The sequence below is a fragment of the Bubalus kerabau genome, chromosome 7, assembly GCF_029407905.1.
Source record: "Bubalus kerabau isolate K-KA32 ecotype Philippines breed swamp buffalo chromosome 7, PCC_UOA_SB_1v2, whole genome shotgun sequence".
In the NCBI taxonomy this organism is placed as follows: domain Eukaryota; kingdom Metazoa; phylum Chordata; class Mammalia; order Artiodactyla; family Bovidae; genus Bubalus; species Bubalus kerabau.
The window spans coordinates 37,971,740-37,987,891 of record NC_073630.1 but is presented as its reverse complement, the minus strand read 5'-3'; the positions used below and the strand labels follow the sequence as shown (position 1 = coordinate 37,987,891).

At 37.0% G+C, this 16,152-nt stretch overlaps 1 long non-coding RNA gene across 2 annotated transcripts in view; it reads left to right on the top strand.

Moving 5' to 3' along the window:
* The window catches only part of LOC129657651 (uncharacterized), a 92,237-nt gene that overhangs the window by 28,126 nt on the left and 47,959 nt on the right, over positions 1-16,152 (top strand). The window contains exon 2 of one of the 2 annotated variants that reach the window (XR_008716946.1): positions 10,512-10,655. This is a non-coding gene — a long non-coding RNA (uncharacterized LOC129657651). Of the gene's footprint in view, positions 1-6,882; positions 7,214-10,511; positions 10,656-16,152 lie in introns of those variants that run through there. The other variant, XR_008716945.1, reaches the window with a different exon arrangement.

The window sequence follows — 16,152 nt, the reverse complement described above, 5'->3', positions numbered from 1 at the left end:
GTATTTATATTTGCATTAAACTATACTTGAGCTGAGCACCGAATAATTGATGCTTTTGAACTGTGGTGTTGGAGAAGACTCTTGAGAGTCCCTTGGACTGCAAGGAGATCCAACCAGTCCATTCTAAAGGAGATCAGCCCTGGGTGTTCTTTGGAAGGAATGATGCTAAAGCTGAAACTCCAGTACTTTGGCAACCTCATGCAAAGAGTTGACTCATTGGAAAAGACTCTGATGCTGGGAGGGATTTGGGGCAGGAGGAAAAGGGGACGCCAGAGGATGAGATGGTTGGATGGCATCACCAACTCAATTGACGTGAGTCTGAGTGAACTCTGGGAGATGGTGATGGACAGGGAGGCCTGGCGTGCTGCGATCCATGGGGTCACAAAGAGTCAGACGCGACTGCACTGAACTGACTGATACATGAGTTGATAGTAGTGAATCCAACTCTAGTCCTTTTCTTGCTTATCTATAAACTACCTCTCTAATAGAGAATCCTGGCTCCCATCAGATGCCATTAATGCAAGTATCCTTTAAATCTCAGTACACATGTACAGTGATTTCAGAATTCTTATACCTTACTCACAAAATAAATATTTACAAACTAGAGTTCAGTCAGTCAGACAGTTCAGTTGCTCAGTCGTGTCCGACTCTTCGTGACCCCATGAACTGCAGCACCCCAGGCCTCTCTATCCTTCACCAACTCCTGGAGTTCACACAAACTCATGTCCATTGACTCGGTGATGCCATTCAGCCATCTCATCCTCTGTCATACCCTTCTCCTCCTGCCCCCAATCCCTCCCAGCATCAGAGTCTTTTCCAATAAGTCAGCTCTTCGTGTGAGGTGGCCAGAGTATTGGAGTTTCAGCTTGAGCATCAGTCCCTCCAAAGAAGACCCAGGACCGATCTCCGTTAGGTTGGACTGGTTGGATCTCCTTGCAGTCCAAGGGACTCTCAAGAGTCTTCTGCAACACCACAGTTCAAAAACATCAATTCTTTGGCACTCAGCTTTCTTCACAGTCCAACTCTCACATTCATACCTGACTATTGGAAAAACCATAGCCTTGACTAGATGGACCTTTGTTGATAAAGTAATGTCTCTGCTTTAGAATATGCTATCTAGGTTTCAGTACCTATAAATGTTTCCTTCTGCTTTAGTCCTACAATCTTCATTCTTTTCCCTGGCAGTTCATTCCTGCCCATCCCTTTCGTGTGATGTTTTGTTTCACATTTGTAATATAATTAGATTGTCTTTTTGTTGTTGTTGTTGTTACATTCTGCATTCCTTCCTGGGATCCTCATATATCACAATTGATTTTTAAATTTGCATATATAAAAGTTCACTCTGAGTACTAGAAGGATTTCTATTAGTTTTGACAAATGTATAGTTTTGTTTACTCATCACTTTTGTATCAAACAGAATAATTTCATAGCCTGAAAAAATCTCCTGTGTGTCCTCTCTTCAATTCCCTTTCTCTTCACAAGCAGCTGGCTGGCAACCACTGATCTATTTTCCATCAACAGTTTTGCTTTCTTCAGAATGTCATATGAGTGGGATCATATGGTATGTTGCCTTTACAGACTCATGTATTTCACTAGGTAATATTCATTTAAGATTCATTTTACTCCATTCTGTGAATGTACCACATTTCATCCATTCACCTGTTAAAGGACATCTTTGTTTTCGGTATTTGTGATTTTAAATTTTCTATAAACATCTCTGGGTGTTTTGTGTATTCTATAAACATCTTTATGTAACATTGTGAATCAGTTGGGTAAATACTTAAGAATGCCATTTTTTAGTTATATGGGAATACTATAGTTGGTTTTATATGAAACTACCAAACTGTCTTCCTAAGGACTATCCTGTTTTGCATTCCCACCAACACTGAGCAAGCATCTCTATTCTTCCTATCCTTGCCAGTAACTGGTATTATCAGTTTTGGGGATTTTAGCTATTCTAGTGTTTCTGTAATTTTAATTTGCATTTACCAAGTGATTTGGCAATAAGGAGTTCATGATCTGAGTCACAGTCAGCTCCCAGTCATATTTTTGCTGACTGTACAGAGCTTCTCCATCTAGGCTGCAAAAAATATAATCACTCTGATTTCGTTGTTGGCCATCTGGTAATGTCCATGTGTAGAGTCTTTTCTTGGGTTGTTGTAAGAGGGTGTTTGCTGTGACCAGTGCATTCTTCTGGCAAAACTCTATTAGCATTTGCCCTGCTTCATTCTGCACTCCAAAACCAAATTTGCCTGTTATTCCAGGTGTTTCTTGACTTCCTACTTTTGCATTTCACTCCCCTATAATGAAAAGGACATGTTTTTGGGGTATTAGTTCTAAAAGGTCTTGTAGGTCTTCATAAGAACCATTCAACTTCAGCTTCTTCAGTATTACTCTTTGGGGCATAGACTTGGATTACCATGATATTGAATGGTTTGCCTTGGAAACAAACAGAGATCACTCTCGTTTTTGAGACTGTATCCAGATACTGCATTTTGGACTCTTTTGTTGAGTATTATGGCTACTCCATTTTTTTCTAAGGGATTCTTGCCCACATTAGTAGATATAATGGTCATCCGAGTTAAATTCGCCCATTCCAGTCCATTTTAGTTTGCTGGTTCCTAAAATGTCAACGTTCACATTTGCCATCTCCTGTTTGACCACTTCCAGTTTGCCTTGATTCATGGACCTAACATTCCAGATTCCTATGCAATATTGCTCTTTACAGCACTGGACCTTGCTTCTATCACAAGTCACATCCACAACTGGGTGGTGTTGTTGCTTTCGCTCTGTCTCTTCATTCTTTCTGGAGTTATTTCTCCACTGATCTCCAATAGCATATTGGGCACCTACTGACCTGGGGAGTTCATCTTTCAGTGTCCTATCTTTTTGCCTTTTCATACTGTTCATGGGATTCTCAAGGCAAGAATACTGAAGTGTTTTGCCATTTCCTTCTCCAGTGAACTACATTTTGTCGGACCTTCCCACCATGACCCATACGTCTCGGGTAGCCTACATTGCATGGCTTAGTTTCACTGAGTTAGACAAGGTGCTGGTCCATGTGATTAGATTGGTTAGTTCTGTGATTGTGGTTTCAGTTTGACTGCCCTCTGATGCACTCTCTCAGTGCTACCATCTTACTGGGGTTTCTCTTACCTTGGTTGTGGGGGATCTCTTCATGGATGCTCCAGCAAAGTGTGGCTGTTGTTCCTTACCTTGGCCATAGGGTATTTCCTGTCAGCCGCTTGCCACTCCAGTGGCATGCAGACCATTCAGGTATGACCTAAATCAAATCCCTTACCACTATACAGTAGAAGTAAGAAATAGATTTAAGGGACTAGATCTGATAGACAGAGTGCCAATGAACTATGGACGGAGGTCCGTGACATGGTGTAGGAGATAGGGATCAAGACCATTCCCAAGAAAAAGAAATACAAAAAAGCAAAATGGCTGTCTGAGGAGGCCTTACAAATAGCTGTGTAAAGAAGATATGTGAAAAGCAAAGGAGAAGAGGAAAGATATACCCACTTGAATGCAGAGTTCCAAAGAATAGCAAGGAGAGATAAGAAAGCCTTCCTCAGTGACCAGTGCAAAGAAATAGAGGAAAACAATAGAATGGGAAATACTAGTGATCTCTTCAAGAAAATTAGAGATTCCAAGGGAACTCATTTCATGCAAAGATGGACTCAATGAAGGATAGAAATGGTATTGACCTAACAGAAGCAGAAGATATTAAGAAGAGGTAGTAAGAATACACAGAAGAACTGTACAAAAAAACATCTTCATGACCCAGATAATCATGATGATGTGATCACTCACCTAGAGCCAGACATTCTGGAATACGAGGTCTAGTGGGCCTTAGGAAGCATCACTAAGAACAAAGCTAGTGGAGGTGATGGAATTCTGGTTGAGATATTTCAAATCCTAAAAGATGATGCTGTGAAAGTGCTACACTCAATGTGCCAGCCAGTTTTGAAAACTCAGGACTGGCCACAGGACTGGAAAAGGTCAATTTTAATTCCAATCCCAAAGAAAGGCAATGCCAAAGAGTGCTCAAACTATCGCACAATTGCACTCATCTCACACACTAGTAAAGTAATGCTCAAAATTCTCCAAGTCAGGCTTCAGCAATACATGAACCGTGAACTCCCAGATGGTCAAGCTGGATTTAGAAAAGGCAGAGGAACCAGAGATCAAATTGCCAACATCCTCTGGATCATCAAAAAATCAAGTGAGTTTCAGAAAAACATCTATTTCTGGTTTATTGATTACCCAAAACCCTTTGACTGTGTGGATCACAACAAACTGTGGAAAATTCTGAAAGAGATGGGAATACCAGACCACCTGACCTGCCTCTTGAGAAATCTGTATGCAGGTCAGGAAGCAACAGTGAGAGCTGGACATGAACAACCAACTTGTTCCTAATAGAGTACATCAAGGCTGTATATTGTCACCCTGCTTATTTAACTTATATGCAGAGTACATCATGAGAAATGCTGGGCTGGATGAAGCACAAGCTGGAGTCAAGATTGCCAGGTGAAATATCAATAACCTCAGATATGCAGATGACACCACCCTTATGGCAGAAAGTGAAGAAGAACTAAAGAGCTTCTTGATGAAAGTGAAAGAAGAGTGTGAAAAAGTTGGCTTAAAGCTCATCATTCAGAAAACTAAGATCATGTCATCTGGTCCCATCACTTCATGGCATATAGATGGGGAAACAGTGGATGGCTTTGTTTTTTTAGGATCCAAAATCATTGTAGATGGTGACTGCAGCCATGAAATTAAGACACTTACTCCTTGGAAGAAAAGTTATGACCAACCTAGACAGCATATTAAAAAGCAGAGACATTACTTTGTCAACAAAGGTCCATCTAGTCAAGGCTATAGTTTTTCCAGTAGTCATGTATGGATGTGAGAGTTGGCCTATAAAGAAAGCTTAGTGGCAAAGAATTGATGCTTTTGAACTGTGGTGTTGGAGAAGACTCTTGAGAGTCCCTTGGGCTGCAAGGAGATCCAACCAGTCCATTCTAAAGGAGATTAGTCCTGGGTGTTCATTGGAAAGACTGATCCTGAAGCTGTAACTCCAATACTTTGGCCACCCGATGCAAAGAGCTGACTCATTTGAAAGGCCCTGATGCTGGGAAAGATTGATGGCAGGTAGAAAAGGGGACAAAAGAGGATGAGATGGTTGGATGGCATCAGTGACTCAATAGATATGAGTTTGTGTAAACTCTGGGGGTTGGTGATGGACAGGGAGTTCTGGCGTGCTGTGCCCCATAGGGTCACAAAGAGTGAGATATGACTGAGTGACTGAACTGAACTCCCAAGTGATAGTGAACATTTTTTCATGTATTTACTAGTCTTCTATATATCTTTTAAAATATATTTTGCAAGTTAATTTTTTCTTTTTTTTAACTTTTTTTTAAATTTAAATTTATTTATTTTAATTAGAGGCTAATTACTTTGCAATATTGTATTGGTTTTTCTTATTGTTAATGTTAATAGTGTTTTTTATATTCTGGTTACAAACCCTTTATCAGAATTTACAAAAATTTTCTCCCTGTCCATGCTTGTCTTTTTATTCTCTAGATATTGTCTTTTGCTGAGCAAAAATTTTTAAGTTCAACAAAGTCCAAATTATCATATATTCCTTTACAGAATCTTGTGTTTTGGTTTTTGAATAAAAACTGATCAACAAATCCCAGGTCATGTAGATTTTCTCCTGTGTTTTCTAGATATTTTATACTTTGTCATTTTATATTTGGGCCTTGAATTCATTTTGAGTCAATGTTTGTAAAAGTGTAAGGGTCTCTGTCTATATTATTTTGTTTTCTCATTTTTTGCATACAGATGTCCAAATATTCCAGTACCATTTGTTAGAAAGACCATTATTTATCCTTGACGTGCCTCTGTACTGTCAAAAATCAGTTGATGATTAATGTGTAGGTCATTCTTTGGGCTCTCTATTCTGTCCATTTATCAATGTGTCTGTTCTTTCACCAATGCCATATTTTCTGATGACACTATCTTTATAGTAATTCTTGAAATTATAAAGTAATGCAAATATTATTTTTGCTTATGGACCAGTTTTCAAATTTCACATCTTAACCAGAAACTAAATCTTTGTTTTTCTTCTATGCACTGAATCCATATTTTAATACAGCCTCTCTGGTGTCAGACACAGGCCTGTATATTGTCTTTCTCTCTCACACAACTGAAATCCTTATTATCCCATGTTGAGTGTCTAGAGTATTATATTTGCTGACAGCTTATATCTAATATTATTACAGTATTAACTGACCCTGAATTTAGTTAGCATCAGGTTGCACATGCCTATCATAATGTGTCTCTTAGAAATATTTATTTAATATTCAAATATATTCCTTATTAGAAGAATAATTATTATACCTCAAAAAAAAAAAGTGCCTTAGGGAAGTTGAAGAGAATTGCTTAAATTTATCTTAATTTGTAAAGTAAAATATTCAATGGGCCCATTACTGTTAACCCAAATCATGTTGAAATTATGTAGCTAGGGAATAAGAATCCATAGGGTAAAAGTTGAATTAGTACTGAAAAAAATGGTTTGCAGTTGTGTAGCCAGAAATAATTTCACATTGGAAAAAGCATGAATTATTTTAGAGTAAAAGTCAGAAAAGATTAAAGCAAGATTTGCACATGATTAGAGCAACTTCACCTGTATTATTTGCAGAATTATAGATCTGTTTTGTAGCAGAGGAAATAATAAAGATTTATCTTGGTCTTAGGATCTTTATTGTAAAATATTTTTACTTTAGGTGAGGTTCTTTTATCTTTATTATTTAATTACTAGATTGTATGAAAAGAATGCAACTCTAACTTTGTCCATTTTGTAATTTTTAGTGACAAGTTATCAGAAAGACAATAACATCAAATGTGGGAAACCCAAGGAAATGAATAAAGGAAATGAATTTCTGCTCTCTTGCAGTTGTAAACTATAACTGAATCTATTTCAGGACCTGTAAAGTAAGAGAGCTGCAGGAGGAATACAGATCATGACTTTCACAAAAGTGACAACCAATGATTGATGCATTCTATAGGGGGGATTTGTGAGAAAGATGGTATGTGAGTGACATTAAAATCATTTTTCTTGTCAGAAATAAATGGTGCACAGTCTTATTTGCCCTTGACAACATGTCATAGATTTTCATTTGTCATTTATGCTGCTATATATGAGACAAGTTTCAAAAACTTTGTAATAACCATCCACAACCAATAAATCTACAGAGAAAAAAAAAAAAACAAAAAAACAAAAAAACACTGAGGTGGAGACCAGTAATTAATTGTTCCTAGAACCACTACATAAAAGACAGCCTTCATCTCTAGGTTAAACTTCAAACTTCATTTGAATTAAACCTACCCAAACTGGTTTTTCATGCTGTCTCAACTAGAGCTTAGAACACCTTCATGTCACTTAGTGCCGTGGATATTGTTGAGATCAAACAGAATTTAGCAAGAGCAAAAATGTGCATCATACTCAAGACCATTATAGCAGTTTCTTAACAACTGTTTGTTCAGTAAATATCAACACAAACCTAATTTGCCATTGTATTTGTATGCATAAAATGATCCATACGTGGCAAACTTTAGTAACAGATTTGTTTTCTGAGCTTCCCTGGTGGATCAGATGGTAAAGAATCTGCCTGAAGTGTAGGAGACCTATGTTCTACCCCTGGCTTGGGAAGGTCTCCTGAAGAAGGGAATGGCAACTCACTCCAGTATTCTTGCCTGAGAATTCCATGGACAGAGGAGGCTGTCGGGCTACAGTCCATGAGGTTGCAAAGAGTCAGACACAACTGAGCATCTAACCCTTCACTTCACTTCAAATCATTTATTTCCCTTTATGATTATGGAAAATTAGGTTAAAATGTCATAATTTATTTAAACAATAGATCCCTACTTAAGTTATTGGGTAGTTTATTTAGAAATTTATAACTTAAGTATAAGAAGAATGAGATTTATAACTGATTTATAGTGAAGTATGTGAATAAATACATTGACATTGTATCAGTTGACAAAACAGGAAAGAGCAGAATATTTTATCATCAGTATCATTATAGTAGAATTTGGAAATGCTGTGTTGATATTTTTTGTTTGTTTGTTTAAGTTAGATTTTCTTTTTCTTGCTTTACAGAATTTTGTGGTTTTCTGTCAAACCTCAACATGAATCAGCCATAGGTATACATATATCCCCTCCCTTTTGAATCTCCCTCCCATCTTCTTCCCCACCCCACCCCTCTAGGTTGATACAAAGTCCCTGTTTGAGTTTTCTGAGCCATACAGCAAATTCTCGTTGGCTATCTATTTTACATATGGTAATGTAAGTTTCCATGTTACTCTTTCCATACATCTCACCCTCTCCTCCCCTCTCCCCATATCTATAAGTCTATTCTCTATGTCTCTTTCTGCATTGCTGCCCTGTAAATATATTCTTCAGTACCATTTTTCTAGATTCCGTATATATGCATTGGAATACGATATTTATCTTTCTCTCTCTCACTTCACTCTGTATAATAGGTTCTAGGTTCATCCACCTCATCAGAACTGACTCAAATGTGTTCCTTCTTATGGTTGAGTGATGTTCCACTGTGTATATGTACCACAATTTCTTTATCCATTCATCTGTTGATGGATATTTAGGTTGCTTCCACTGTTCCTAGCTTGTTATAGGGCTTCCCTTGTGGCTCAGACTGTAAAGCGTCTGCCTACAATGCAGGAGACCCAGGTTTGATCCCTGGGTTGGGAAGTTCCCCTGGAGAAGGAAATGGCAACCCACTCCAGTATTCTTGCCTGGAAAATCCCATGGATAGAGGAGCCTGGTAGGCTGCAGTCCATGGGGTCACAAAGAGTCGGACACAACTGAGCGACTTCACTTCACTTCCATGTTCTAGCTATTGTAAATAGTTCTGCAATGAACAATGGGATACATGTTTAATTTTGGTTTCCTTAGGGTATATGCCTAGGAGTGGAATTGCTGGGCCATATGGTGCTTTTATTCCTAGTTTTGTAAGGAATCTCCATACCATTTTCCATAGTGGCTGTATCAATTTACATTCCCACCAACAGTGCAAGAGTATTCCCATTTCTACACATATTCTCCAGCATTTGTTTGTAGACTTTTGATGATGGTCATTCTGACCAGTGCCAGGTAATATCTTATTGTAGTTTTGATTTGCATTTTTCTAATAATGAGCGATTTGAGCATCTTTTCATGTGTTTGTTATGTCTTTGTTGTGTATGTGTATGTCTTCTTTGGAGAAATATCTGTTAGGATTCCGCCCCCCCCCCAAGTTTTTGATTGGGTTTTTTGCTTTTCTGGTATTGAGTTGTATGAGCTGCTTGTATATTTTGGAAATTAATCCTTTGTCAATTGTTTCATTTGCTATTATTTTCTCCCATTCTGGGGGTTGTCTTTTCACCTTGCTTGTAGTTTCCTTTGCTGTGCAAAAGTCTTTAAGTTTAATCAGGGCCCACTTGTTTACTTTTGCTTTCATTTCTGTTACTCTAGGAGGTGGGTCATAGAGGATCTTGTTTTGATTTATGTCATTGAGTGTTCTGCCTATGTTTTCCTCTAAGAGTTTTATAGTTTCTGGTCGTAATTTAGGACTTTAATCCATTTTGAATTTATCTTTGTATATCGTGTTAGGAAGTGTTCTAATTTCATTCTTTTACATGTAGATACCCAGTTTTCCCAGGACCATTTATTGAAGAGGATGTCTTTGCCCCCCTGTATATTCTTGCCTCATTTTTTTAAAAATAAGGTACCCATAGGTGCATGGGTTTATTTCCGGGGTTTCTATGTGGTTCCACTGGTCTATATTTCTGTTTTTGTGACAACACCATGCTGTCTTGATGACTGTAGCTTTGTAGTAAAATCTGAAGTCAAGAAGGTTGATTCCTGCAGGTCCATTCTTCTTTCTCAAGACTGCTTTGGCTATTTTGGGTCTTTTGTTTTTCCATATGAATTATGAAATTTTTGTCCAAATTCTGTGAAAAATGCCATTTTTCATTTGATAGGATCATACTGAATCTGCAGATTGCATTTGGTAGTATTGTCATTTTCACAATATTGATTCTTCCTACCTTGGAACATGGAATATCTCTCCATGTGTTTATGTCATCATTGATTTCTTCCATTAGTGTCTTATAATTTTCTTTGTACAGTTCTTTTGTCTCCTTAGGTAAGTTTATTCCTAGATATTTAATTATTTTTGTTGCAATGGTGAATGGGATTGATTCCTTAATTTCTCTGATTTTTAATTATTAGTATATAGAAATGCAAGTGATTTCTATGCATTGATTTTGTATCCTGCAACTTTGCTAAATTCACTGATTAGCTTTAGTAATTTTTTGATACTGTCTTTAGGGTTTTCTGTGTACAGCATCGTGTCATCTGCAAGCAGTGAGAGATTTACTTTTTTTCTGACATGGATTCCTTTTATTTCTTTTTCTTCTCTGGTTGCTGTGTCTAGGACTTCCAGAGCTATGCTGAATAACAATGATGAAAGTGGACACCCTTGTCTTGTTCCTGATCTTAGGGGGAATGCTTGCAGTTTTTCACCATTGAGAATAATGTTTGCTGTAGGCTTATCATATATGGCCTTTACTATGTTGAGGTAGGTTCCTTCTATGCCCATTTTTTGAACAGCTTTAATCATAAATAGGTGCTGAATTTTGTCAAAGGCTTTTCCTGCATCTATTGAGATGATCATATGGTTTTTGTCTTTCAATTCGTTAATATGGTGTTTCACATTGATTGATTTGCATATACTGAAGAATCCTTGCATCCCTGGAATAAGCCCAACTTGATCATGTTTGTAAGAGCTTTTTGATGTGTTGTTGAATTCTGTTTGCTAAAATTTTGTTGAGGATTTTTGCATCTATGTTCATCAGTGATATTGGCCTGTAGTTTTCTTTTTTTGTGTTATCTTTGTCTGGTTTTGGAATCAGGGTGATGGTGGCCTCCTAGAATGAGTTTGGAAGTTTTCCTTCCTCTGCAATTCTTAAAAGAGTATATGTATGTGTGTGTGTGTATATATATATATATGTGTGTGTGTGTGTGTGTGTGTGTGTGTGTGTTTATTGGAGGCTAATTACTTTACAATATTTTAGTGGTTTTGTCATACCTTGACAGAAGGATAGACATTAGCTCTTCTCTAAATGTTTGATAGAATTCTCCTGTGAGGTCATCTCATCCTGGACTTTTGTTTTTTGGGAGATTTTTTTATCACAGCTTCAATTTCAGTGCTTATAATTAGGTTGTTCATAATTTCTATTTCTTTCTGGTTCCAAATTGAACTTTTCTAAGAATCTGTCCATTTCTTCCAGTTTATCCACTTTATTGCCATATAGTTGTTCATAATAGTCTCTTATAATCCTTTGCATTTCTTCATTATCTGTTGTAACTTCTCCATTTTCATTTCTAACTTTGTTGATTTGATGCTTCTCTCTTTTGTTCTTGATTAGTCTGGCTAAATGTTTATCAATTTTGTTTATCTTCTCAAAGAATCAGCTTTTAGTTTTATTAATCTATACTATTGTTTCTTTCATTTCTTTTTCATTTATTTCTGCTCAGTTCTTTTATGACTTCTTTCCTTCTACTAATTTTGTTTTTGTTGTTGTTGTTGTTTTTCTTTTTCCAGTTGTTTTAGGTGTAAAGTTTTTCTTCTTTCTTAAGGTAGAGTTGTATTGCTATAAACTTGCCTCTTAGAACTGCTTTTGCTGCTTCCCATAGGTTTTGAGTTGTAGTGTTTTCATTGTCATTTGTTTCTAGAAATTTTTTGATTTCTTTTTGATTTATTCAGTAACCTGTTGGTTATTTAGAAACGTGTTATTTGATTTTCATGTGTCTGTGTTCTTTACAATCTTTTTTTTCCTTTTCTTGTAATTCATATGTAGTCTCATAGCATTGTGGTCAGAGAAATTTTTCAATTTTCTTAAATTCACTGAGGTTTGATTTGTGAACTAAGATGTGGTCTTTCCTGGCAAATGTTCTATGTGTACTTGAGAAGAAGGTGTATTCTTCTGCATTTGGATGGAATGTCCTGATGATATCAGTGAGATCTGTCTCATCTAATGTATCATTTAAGACTTGTGTTTCCTTATTAATTTTCTGTTTTGATGATCTTTCCATTGGTGTGAGTGTGGTGTTAAAGTCTCCTACTACTATTGCATTACTGTCAATTTCTCCTTTTATGTCTGTTGGTGTTTGTCTTATATATTGAGGTGCTCCTATGTTGGGTGCATAGATATTTACAATTGTTATGTCTTCCTCTTGGATTGATCCCTTAATCATTGTGTAGTGTCCTTCCTTATCTCATGTAATCTTCTTTATTTTAAGGTCTATTTTGTCTGATATGAGGATTATTATCCAGCTTTCTTTTGCTTCCCATTTGCATGGAATGTATTTTTCCATCCTCTCACTTTTGGTCTATATGTGTCTTTAGGTCTGAAGTGTGTTTCTTGTAGACAGCATATATATGGGTCTTATTTTTGTGTCCATTCAGCCAGTCTGTGTCTTTTGGTTGGAGTATTTAATCCATTTATATTTAAAGTAATTATTTATATATATGTTCCTATTGCCATTTTCTTAATTGTTTGGGGTTGATTTGGTAGATCTTTTTTCTTCTCTTGTATTTCTTGACTATATAAGTCCCTTTAACATTTGTTGTAAAGCTGGTTTGGTGGTACTGAATTCTCTTAACTTTTGCTTGTCTGAAAAGCTTTTTATTTCTCCATCAATTTTGAATGAGATACATGCCATGTACAGTAATCTTGGTTGTAGATTTTTCCTTTTTAGTACTTTACATATATCCTGCCATTCCCTTTTGCCCTGTAGAGTTTTTGCTGAAAGATCAGCTGTTAAGGGTATGGGGTTTCCCTTGTATATTACTTGTTGCCTCTCCCTTGCTGCTTTTAATATTCTTTATTTGTGTTTAGTCTTTGTTAGTTTGATTAGTATGGGTCTTGGCGTGTTTCTCCTTGTGTTTACCCTGTATGGGACTCTTTGTGCCTCTGGGACTTGATTGACTATTTCCTTTTCCGTGGTGGGGAAATTTTCAACTATAATCTCTTCAAAAATTTTCTCATACCCATTCTTATTCTCTTCCTCTTCTGGAACCCCTATAATTTGAATGTTTGTGTATTTGATATTGTCCCAGACATCTCTGAAACTACCCTCAGTTCTTTTCATTCTTTTTACTTTATTCTCCTCTTCAGAACTTATTTCTACCATTTTATCTTCCAGTTCTTCTGCTTCAGATATTCTGCTATTGATTCCATCCAGAGTATTTTCAATTTCAGTAATTGTGTTGTTTGTCTCTGTATGTTTATTCTTTAATTCTTCTAGGTCTTGTTAATTGATTCTTGCATTTTCTCCATTCTGTTTTCAAGGTTTTTTTTTTTTTTTTTTTTTATCATCTTTACTGTCATTATTCTGACTTATTTTTCAGGTAGTTTGCCTATTTCCTCTTCATATATTTGGACTTCTGTGTTTCTAGTTTGTTCCTTCATTTGTAGTATTTCTATGCCTTTTCATTATTATTTTTAACTTACTGTGTTTGAGGTCCCCCTTTCCAAGGTTCAAGGTTGAATATTTTCTTTCTTTTGGTTTCTTCCCTCCAAAAGTTTGTCGAGCAGTTTGTATAAACTTCACATAGGGTGAGATTTTTGCTGAGTTTTTGTTTGTTTGGTTTTCCTTTGATGAGCAATGCTGAGTGAGGTGGTAGTCCTATCTGCTGATAATTGGGTTTGCATTTTTCTTTTGTTTGTTGTTTATATGAGGTGTCCTGCACAGGGTGCTACTGGTGCTTGGATGATGGCAGGTCTTGTATTCAAGTGATTTCCTTTGTGTGAGTTCTCACTATTTTATACTCCCTACGGTTAGTTCTCTGGAGAAGGAAATGGCAACCCACTCCAGTGTTCTTGCCTGGAGAATCTCAGGGATGGGGGAGCCTGGTGGGCTGCTGTCTATGGGGTCACACAGAGTCAGACACAACTGAAGCGACTTAGCAGCAGCAGCAGGGTTAGTTCTCTGGTCGTCTAGGACCTTGGATCTGTGTTCCTACTCCAAAGACTTAAGGCTTGATCTCTGCTCAGGAATGAAGGTTCCACAAGTGGTTTGTTATGGCATTAAATGAGATTAAAACAAATATTCAAAAATGCAAAACCAAAGATGAATCCCAGACAACTGGCATTTACCAAATCAGGCAAGTAATAATTAAAATAATGGAATATATACATATACACCCACGAGCAAAGTCAAAAAGTCTAACAAAAATATAGTACAACAGGTTGACCCAGAGAACAAAGGAAATAAAAAATGACATATACCAGTTAAGAAGAAAAATAAGCACAAAGTGGAAAAGGAAACTACAGCAAGGAGCCATGTGGGGAATAAAGCAATGAAAACAAAACTAACAAATATGTTTAGAGGAAGGGAAAGAAAGGAAAGAAAGAATAGATATGAAAAGTTAAAGAGAGGTAGATAAAGATTTATATACATTAAAGATTAACTATAAGGGGAAAAGAACAGCAGGATAGGCAAAGGAATAAATGTAGAAAAAATGTAATAGCTTTAAAAAATTAAAAACTAATATTATAGAAAAATAAAATAAATGAAGAAGAAAAAAAAAATCAAAACTCCTCAGATCTGCAAAGTCCCAACGTAGAGGCAGAGGTTTATAAAAACAATAAAAATTGTGACTGAATATACACATGTACACATACACCCATAAGCAAAATCAAAAGAGTACAACAGAAATAAAATACAATAGATTGACCCAGTGAGCAAAGGAAACCCAAAATTATATCTATCAGAACAAAACTAACTAAAGCACAAACTGGAAAACAAAACTAAAGCAAATTGCCAATTGGGGAATAAAGCATTGAAAATAAAACCAGCAAATATCTTGAGAGGAAAAAAAAAGAAAGAAAGATTAGATATCAAAGTTAAATAGAGGTAGATGAAGAAGATTTATATACATTAAAGATTAACTGCAAGAGGAAAAGGACAGTAGGAAAAGCAAACAAAAAAATAAATGTAGGAAAAATAATAGGTTTGAAAATTTTAAAAAGAGAGAAAAGAAAAAGAAAAGAAAACTCCCCAGAACTGCAAAAGCCCAACCTAGGGGCAGGGGTTTACAATAGTAAAAAGTGTGACTGAGGGAAGAAAAAAAAAAAAAAACCTCGAAAGCATAATTAAATTTCATAGTGCCAATAAAAGTGACAACTACAACAGAGGATGAAAAGAAAGGAAAAAATCCAAAAGAATCTACAGAACAAGTCAAAACATAAGAATAAGGTTTTCTTGAGCCACTCCTATCAGAGTTCTTTCCTCGCTGGGAGTCACAGTCCATCTCACCTCCCTAGGATGCCCTCCAACACTGTGCTGATATCTGGATCTATTGTGGGGGCAGCTCAGAGTCTAACCTGGCCCTACTCCTGTGTGTTCTTTCCTCCAATGTCCACAGCTATCAGAACTAATGTGTTTTCTTTTGTTGGAGCTCTCAATTACCTTTTATATATTCCATAGACACAGAGTCTGCCTAGTTGATCATGTGGATTTAACCTGAAGCTTGTACAGCTGGTGGGATGGTTTTGGGTCTTCCTCCTTAGCCACACTGCCCCTGAGTTTAAATTGTGGTTTTATTTCCACCTCTGGATGTGGATTGTCCACTGGGGTTTCCTCGTTATGCTGCCCTGGAGGACTTGGGTTTGCCCCTATGAGGGCCAAGTGTGGAGGTGGTGCAGCTGCTTGGGTCGCAGGGGTTCTGGCAGCACCAGGTACTCAGGGGAGTTGGTGGCTAGGGCAGCAGGAAATATAGTGCTCTAGAAGGGTATGGCAACCAGTATTGGTCAACACACTCCAGAATTCTTGCCTGGAGAATCCCACTCCCTGACAGAGAAGCCTGGCAGGCCACAGTCTACAGGATTGCAAAGAGTCAGACACTACCAAAGTGACTCTGTGCACATAGATGCAAGACTTTTTTTTTTCGCCTGTGGCAGCTCAATCCCAATGAGAGTTGAGCATGAAGCTGGCACAGCTGCTTGGCTTGCAGGGACGCTGGTGGTGTCAAATGTGCAGGGACACGAACTGCCTCTCCCACAAGTGTT